This window comes from Vidua macroura, chromosome 27 (assembly GCF_024509145.1).
Source record: "Vidua macroura isolate BioBank_ID:100142 chromosome 27, ASM2450914v1, whole genome shotgun sequence".
Classification (NCBI taxonomy): Eukaryota; Metazoa; Chordata; class Aves; order Passeriformes; family Viduidae; genus Vidua; species Vidua macroura.
In genome coordinates, this window is record NC_071597.1 from 2,579,616 (window position 1) to 2,588,012 (window position 8,397).

The following is an 8,397-nucleotide window of genomic DNA, read 5'->3' on the forward strand; positions in this document are numbered from 1 at the left end:
TATGGGGTTTTTCTGCGGGTTTTTTCTGTGGGGTTTTAGGTATGGGGTTTTCCAGTGGGGTTTTTCAATGGGGTTTTTCAGTGGGGCTTTTGGATATGGGTTTTTTCAGTGGGGTTTTGGCTATGGGGTTTTTGGCAATGGGTTTTTAGTTATGGGGTTTTTCAATGGGGTTTTTCAGTGGGGTTTTTGGCTATGGGGTTTTTTAGCTATGGGGTTTTTCAGTGGGGTTTTTGGCTATGGGGTTTTTCTGTGGGGTTTTTCTGTGGGGTTTTTAGCTATGGGGTTTTCCAGTGGGGTTTTTCAATGGGGTTTTTGGCTATGGAGTTTTTGGCTATGTGGTTTTTCTGTGAGGTTTTTAGCTATGGGGGTTTTCTGTGGGGTTTTTAGCCATGGGGTTTTTCTGTGGGGTTTTTAGCTATGGTGTTTTTCAGTGGAGTTTTTGCCCATGGGGTTTTCTGTGGGGTTTTGGGCCATGGGTGTTTTCAGTGGGGTTTTTGGCTATGGGATTTTAGCTATGGGGTTTTCCAGTGGGGTTTTTAGCTATGGGGTTTTTCAGTGGGGTTTTTGGCTGTAGGGTTTTCCAGTGGGTTTTTAGCCATGGGGTTTTCCAGTGGGTTTTTTGGCTATGGAGTTTTTGGCTATGTGTTTTTTCTGTGGGGTTTTTAGCTATGGGGGTTTTCAGTAGGGTTTTTCTGTGGGGTTTTTAGCTATGGGGTTTTCAGTGGGGTCTTTAGCCATGGGTCTTTTCAGTGGGGTTTTTAGCTATGGGGTTTTTCAGTGGAGTTTTTGGCTATGGGGTTTTCCAGTGGGGTTTTGGGCGATGGGGTTTTAGCTATGGGGTTTTCCAGTGGGGTTTTTCAGTGGGGTTTTTGGCTATGGGGTTTTCAGTGGGGTTTTTAGCCATGGGTGTTTTCAGAGGAGTTTTTGGCTATGGGTTTTTTTCAGTGGGTTTTTTGGCTATGGGGTTTTTCAGTGGGGTTTTTGGTTATGCGGTTTTTCAGTGGGGGTTTTCAGTGGGGTTTTTAGCCATGGGTCTTTTCAGTGGGGTTTTTAGCTATGGGGTTTTTCAGTGGAGTTTTTGGCGATGGGGTTTTCCAGTGGGGTTTTTGGTTATGCGGTTTTTCAGTGGGGGTTTTCAGTGGGGTTTTTAGCCATGGGTCTTTTCAGTGGGGTTTTTAGCTATGGGGTTTTTCAGTGGAGTTTTTGGCGATGGGGTTTTCCAGTGGGGTTCTTCTGTGGGGTTTTAGCTATGGGGTTTTTGGCTAAGGGGTTTTTGGCTGTGGGGTTTTTCAAAGGGGTTTTTGGCTGTGGGGTTTTCCAGTGGGGTTTTTAGCCATGGGGTTTTGCAATGGGGTTTTTATCTGTGGGGTTTTTCAGTGAGTTTTTTGACCATGGGGTTTTTCTGTGGAGTTTTTAGCTATGGGGTTTTTCAGTGGGGTTTTCCAGTGGGGTTTTTAGCCATGGGATTTCCCAGTGGGGTTTTTGGCTATGGGATTTTTCAGTGGGGTTTTATATATGGGATTTGTCAGTGGGGTCTCCCAATGGGGTTTTTAGTTATGGGATATTTCAGTGGAGCTTTATAGTGGAGTTTTACCTATGGGATTTTCCAGTGGGGTTTTTGTCTATGGGATTTTCAGTGGAGTTTTATCTAAGGGATTTTTTCAGTGGGGTTTTTATCTATGGGATTTTTCAGTGGGGGTTTATCTATGGGATTTTTCAGTGGAGTTTTATCTATGTGATTTTTCAGTGGGGTTTTTAGCTATGGGATTTTTCAGTGGAGCTTTTTAGTGGAGTTTATATATATAGGATTTCAGTGGGGTTTTTATCTATGGGATTTTTCAGTGGAGTTTTATCTATGGGATTTTTCAGTGGAGTTTTTAGCTATAGGCCTTTTCAGTGGAGTTTTATCTAAGGGATTTTTCAGTGGGGTTTTATCTATGCGATTTTTCAGTGGGGTTTTTAGCTATAGGGCTTTTCAGTGGGGTTTTTGTCTATGGGATTTTTCAGTGGGGTTTTTAGCTATGGGATTTTTCGGTGGAGTTTTATCTATGGGATTTTTCAGTGGAGTTTTTAGCTATAGGCCTTTTCAGTGAAGTTTTAGCTATGAGATTTTTCAGTGGGGTTTTTATCTCCGGGTTTTTTCATCTACGGGATGTCCCAGTGGATTTCCATCCATGGGATTTCCCAGTGGGGTTTTTGGCTCCTTGCTGGGCTGACAACAGCTTCCACCCCTTGCCTGGAGCATCCCGGCTCCCAGGGGCTGGAATTTCAACCTCCCCCCTCTCCCCCATCCCATGAACTCTGATTTCTACCTTCAGCATTTTTGGGGGGCTGTTCCTGGAGGTTTTTCTCCCAACAAGTTGCGTTTTTAGGGAATTATTTGGGGTTTTTTTTTGTGTGTTTTTCTTGGCCAAACCTCCCTTTTCCTGTGAGGTGTCACCGTCTCCCATTTTCCACCCTGCCAGAGGTCACGGGCTGAGCACAGCCTTCCTTTTTTTTTTTTTTTTTTTTTTAAAGGGAAAAAAAAAGAATTCGAAACACCAAAAAAAAAACCCCAAAAAAACCCCCAAACCCTGCCCGTTTCTGGTGCAAAAGGAAGCGTGAGGAGAGTAAACAGGAAAGCGCAGCTCTGACCGTGCAGGTAGGCGGGGATTTTCATTTTCCTGGGCATTTTTCATCCTTTCTCCCACTTCCATGGCACACGTCAGGCACGGGACAATCGCTCCTTCCGCAGCTGCAGAGCACAGGACAAACACAAAGTGCTTTAATTGCGCCTCTCGGCCGGGCGGGACCTCCAGGAGAGGCAAATTCTGCCCTCAAAAATCCATTATTTGTGCCAAGGTTTCCGGCTCCAGGTGGGGGAAACCTTTCGGGGAGCTGAAATTTTGGTTTGTTTGTTTTTTTTTTAACCCCAAAAAAATGCCAAGTGAGGACCTTTCCTGCGAGCTCACCTGGCTCGCCAAAAAAAAAAAAAAAAAAAAAAAAAAAAGTCGCATTTGAACATATTCTCCTTTTTTTTTTTTTTGTTTTTGGTCGCCTTGTTCTGCGTGTTCACCCTGAAGGTTTCCTGTCATAACAGGGATTTGAAGGGGGAAAAAAAAAAAAACCCTAAATCATCTTTTTCTCCCCCAAACCCAAGGTTCCCCAGCCTGCCAGAGCCCAGATGAGAATCTGGATTAATTACAACCCTCATCAAGCTGCGGGTTTTTTTTTTTTTGGGGGGGGCGGGAAGGGCCCCCCATGCCCAGCGTGCCGCCGAAAGGTGAAAAAAAAGGTGAAATTTCACCCACAAAATTCAATTCCGGGGTTTATTCAGCAAAAAATGAGCGATGGGGGGTGGAGGGACGGGCGGAGGGGAGAATTTGTGAGGTTTGGGGGGGTGCAAAAAGCAGCTCGAGGTTGTAACGCCGTGCTGAGGCCATCTTGAATGTCATTTATTTATTTTATTTTAAATTCTTTAAGTGGTTTTATTTGGTTTTTTTTTTGTTGTTGTTGTTGTTTTTGGAGCTTTCTTGCTGTTTAGGCCTTTCCCCCGCTCCGCTGGGTGAGGTGTGACATTACATTTTAAAATTCAAATTTCCTCTCACCGAGGAAGTCTGGCACTAAATCCCCCCCCCCCCCCAAAAAAAAAATTTAAAAAACCAACCCAAAAAACCCCACTGCGGACTCGCCCGACGCTTTATTTTATTCACCCAAAACCCCGATTAAAATCAGTTAAAGGATTTAATTAAGAGAACGAAATGAAAACGAAGGGGCGCAAATGAGCGGGGGCGAGAAAGAGAGAGGAGAGCGAGCTTAAAAAAAAAAAAACAAACCACCACACCAAAACAAAAAAAAAAAAAAAAAAAAAAAAAAAGCGCACCAGAGCTATTCTAAACGATTAAATCGCCATTTGAACAGCATAATGGGCTTTGCATGCTGAAGAGCGCGATCGCAGCTCATATCTCATCAATAATTCATCGCCGGGATCAGCGCGGGGTCAGCAGACTCGGCCGGAGCGAGGAGAGGCCGAGCCGCGGCAGCAGCGCCCGCAGCCCGGGGCAGCCCGTGCGGGGAACCAGCAGCTCCAGCCTGGGCGGCTTTTTTGGGCTTTTTTTTTGTTTTTTTTTTTTTTTTTTTTTTTGCCAGCGGACCGAATCTCTGCCCGCGAGTGCTGGCGGAGGGAGGGGGAGGGCGGCCTGCGCCTCGCTGCGCTCCGATCCACCAACAATGTGCTGATTATGCTCGCAGGGATCGCGGGGATCTCCAGTCTTCCCCCCCTCTCCTCCTGCTTTTTCCCCCCTCTCCTCCTGCTTTTTCCCCCCTCTCCTCCTGCTTTTTCCCCCCTCTCCCCTCCTGCTTTTCCCCCCTCCTCCTTTTCCCCCCTCCTCCTTCTTTATTTCCCCCTTCATCCTTTTTTTTCCCCCTTCTCCTTCTTTATTTTCCCCCTTCCTCCTTTATTCCCCACTCCTCCTTCTTTATTTTCCCCCCTCCTCCTTTTTTTTCCCCACTCCTCCTTCTTTATTTCCCCCTTCATCCTTTTTTTTCCCCACCCCTCCTTCTTTATTTTCCCCCCTTCCTCCTTTTTTTCCTCACTCCTCCTTTATTTTCTCCCCTCCTCCTTTTTTCCCCCTCCTCCTTCTTTATTTCCCCCTTCCTCCTTTTTTTCCCCACTCCTCCTTTATTTTCCCCCCTCCTCCTTTTTTCCCCCTCCTCCTTCTTTATTTCCCCCCTCCTCCTTTTTTCCCCCCACTCCTCTTTCTTTATTTCCCCTTTCCTCCTTTTTTCCCCCACTCCTCCTTCTTTATTTTCCCCCCTTACTCCTTTTCCCCCCACCCTTCCTTCTTTTTTTCCCCCTTCCTCCTTTTTTCCCCCTCCCCTTCTTCTTTATTTTCCCCCTTCCTCCTTTTTTTTCCCCACTCCTCATTTTTTCCCCACTCCTCCTTCTTTTCACCCCCTCCTCCTTTTTTTTCCCTCCTCCATCCTTTCCCCCCTCCTCCTTATTTTGCCCCTCTTTTTCTGCTTTTTTTGCCCCTCTTTTTCTGCTTCTTTTGCCCCTCTTTTTCTGCTTTTTTCCCCTCTTTTTCCCCTTCTTTTGCCCCTCTTTTTCTGCTTCTTTTGCCCTCTTTTTCTCCTTTTCCCCCTCTTTTTCTCCTTCTTTCCCCCTCCTTTTTTTCCCCCCTTCTCCTTCTATTCCCCCCGTTCCTCCTTCTCTTGCCCCTCTTTTTCTGCTTTTTTTCCTCCCCCTTTTTCCCTTTTTCCTCCCCTTTTCTGCTTCCCCCCCTTTTTTCCTTTCCCCACCTTCCTCCTTCTTTCCCCTCCCTTTCTGCTTTTCCCTCCTTTCTTCTTCCCCCCTTTTTTGCTTTCCCTCTCTTTCCTTCTTTTTCCACCCTTTCTTCTTTCCCCCTTTCCTTCTTTTTCTCCCCTTTCCTTTTCCTCTCTTTTCTTCTTTTCCCCCCTTTCTTCTTTTTTCCCCCCTTTCCTCTTTTTCCCCCTTTCCTTTCTTTCTCTCTTTTTACCTTTTCCCCCTTTCCTCCTTCTCCCCCCTTTCCTCTCCCCCCCTTTCCTTTTCCCCCTTTCCTTTTTCCCTCTCCTCTTTCATTTTTTATTCCCTGACCACAGCGCTGAAGCTCAGGGAGGCTGCGGCTCCCCCGAGCCCGGGCTGCAATTCCTGGATTTCATTTTATCCCGGTTCTCTCCCGGTTCTTCCCCGGTTCTCCCCCGGTTCTTCCCCCGGTTCTTCCCCCGGTTCTCCCCCGGTTCTCCCCCTCGGTTCTTCCCCGGTTCTCCCCTGGTTCTCCTCCGATTTTCCCCCGGTTCTTCCCCGGTTCTCCCCCGGCTTTTCCCCCGATTCTTCCCCGGTTCTCCCCCCCGGTTCTTCCCCGGTTCTTCCTCCGGTTTTTCCCCCGGTTCTTCCTCAGTTTTTCCCCCCGTTCTCCCCCGGTTCTTCCCCGGTTTTTCCCCGGTTCTCCCCCGGTTCTTTCCCCGGTTCTCCCCCGGCTTTTCCCCCGATTCTGCTCCGGTTCTCCCCCCCGGTTCTCCCCCCGGTTCTTCCCCGGTTCTTTCCCCGGTTCTTCTCCCGGTTTTATACCCGGTTCTCCCCGGGTTCTCCCCCGGTTCTCCCCCGGCTTTCCCCCCGATTCTGCCCCGGTTCTCCCCCGGTTTTCCCCCGATTTTCCCCCGGTTCTCCCCCGGTTTTTCCCCGGTTCTCCCCCAGCCCGCCCAGCCCCGCCGTGACCTTTCCCAAAGAGCCCGGCCCTCCCCCACAGCTGACTTTCAGCCTGGGAAATTCGCTCTTTCCTCCAATTGCTCTTGCGTTCCCACCAGCCCCAACCACTTCCCTTTCGAAATTCTCCCCCTTCCCTCCCCCTTTATTTCCTTCCTCTCCTCTTTTTTCCCCTTTTCCCCATTATTTTCTCCCTATTTTCCCCTTTTGCCCCTTCCCTCCCCCTTTATTTCCTTCCTCTCCTCTTTTTTTCTGCTTTCCCCCCCTATTTTCCCCTTTTCCCCCTTATTTTCCCTCTTATTTTCCCCATTTCCCCCCCTTCCCTCCCCCTTTATTTCCCTCCTCTTCTCTTTTTTCCCCTTTCCCCCCTATTTTCCCCTTTCCCCCCTTTTCCCCCTTATTTTCCCCCCTTCCCCCCCTTTTTTCCTCTTTTTTCCCTTTTCCTCCTATTTTCCCCTTTTCCCCCTTATTTTCCCTCTTATTTTCCCCATTTTCCCCCTTCTCTCCCCCTTTATTTCCCTCCTCTCCTCTTTTTTTCCCTTCTCCCCCTATTTTCCCCCTTCCCCCTTATTTTCCCCCTTATTTCCCCCCCTTCCCCCCTTTTTTCCTCTTTTTTCCCACTTCTCCCCCTTTCTTTCCTTTTCCTCCCTTTCCCCCCTTATTTTCCCCCATTTCCCCCCCTTCCCTCCCCCTTTATTTCCCTCCTCTCCTCTTTTTTCCCACTTTCCCCCTTATTTTCCCCCCTTCCCCCCCTTTCTTTCCTTTTCCCCCCTTTTCCCCTTTATTTCCCCCCATTTTCCCCCTTCCCTCCCCCTTTATTTCCTTCCTCTCCTCTTTTTTCCCTTTCCCCCTTCCCCCCTTTTTCCCCTTATTTTCCCCTATTTTCCCCCTTCCCCCCTTTTTTTCCTCTTTTTTTCCCCATTTCCCCCCTTTCTTTCCTTTTCCCCCTTTCCCCCCAATTTTTCCATTTTTCTCACCCTTGCCCCACTTTTCCTACCCCTTTTCCCCCCTTTTTCCCCTTCTTTCCCCCTTTTTTCCCCTTCTTTTACCCATTTCCCCTTTCCCCCTTTTCCCTCTTCTTTTACCCTTTTCCCCTTCCCCCCCTTTTATCCCTAATTTTTCCATTTTTCTTCCCTTTCCCCCCCCTTTCCCCCCCTTCTTTCCCCCCTTTTTCCCCCCTTTCCCCCCCTTTTATCCTTAATTTTTTTATTTTTCTTCCCTTTCCCCCCTTTTTTCCCCCCTTCTTTCCCCCCCTTTTTCCCCCTTTCCCCCCCTTTTATCCTTAATTTTTAAATTTTTCTTCCCTTTCCCCCTTTCCCCCCTTCTTTCCCCCCTTTTTTCCCCCTTTCCCCCCCTTTTATCCTTAATTTTTCTATTTTTCTTCCCTTTTCCCCCTTTTCTCCCCCTTTCCCCCCTAATTTTTTCCCTCCCCCATTTTTTAATAAGACACCAAACCAATCCTTAAAAAAAAAAAAAACAACAATCCTTCCATAAAAATCTCCCCATTAAATATCTAAAAATCTCTATAATCTCCACATATTTATACACCCCCAGACAGAAACATAAATATAAATATATAAATATAGAAAATATTATAGAACCATAAATATATAAACTATTATAGAACCATAGATATCTAAATATCTAAAATCTTATAGAAACCTAAATATATACATATATAAAATAAAAATATCTAAAAATCCCTAGATCGCCACCTATTTATACACCCCCAGCTAGAAACAGAAATATCTAAATATCTAAATATAGAAAATATTATAGAAACCTAAATATATAAAAATATAAAAATATAAAAATCTCGATCATCTCCACATATTTACACACCCTTAAAGTCCAAACGAGCAGCGCTGCGATTTTGGGATTTGCTGGCGGAGGGGGATTATGAAGGGGGGAGGAAAAAAGGGATTTTTTAAAGTGGATTGTGGGTGGTTTTTTTGGTTTTTTTGGGTTTTTTTTTTTTTTTTTTTGTTTTTTTTTTGGGAGGTTTTTTGTTTTTGTTTTTGTTTTTGTTTTTTGAGGGTTTTTTTGTTTTTTGGGGTTTTTTTTGGGGTTTGTTTTGGGGTTTTGTGGGTTTTTTTTGGGTTTTTTGGGGGTTTTTTGGTTTTTTTTGATTTTTTTTTTTTGGGATAGTTTTTTTTTGTTGTTTTTTTTTGGGTGGATTTTTTGGTTTTTTT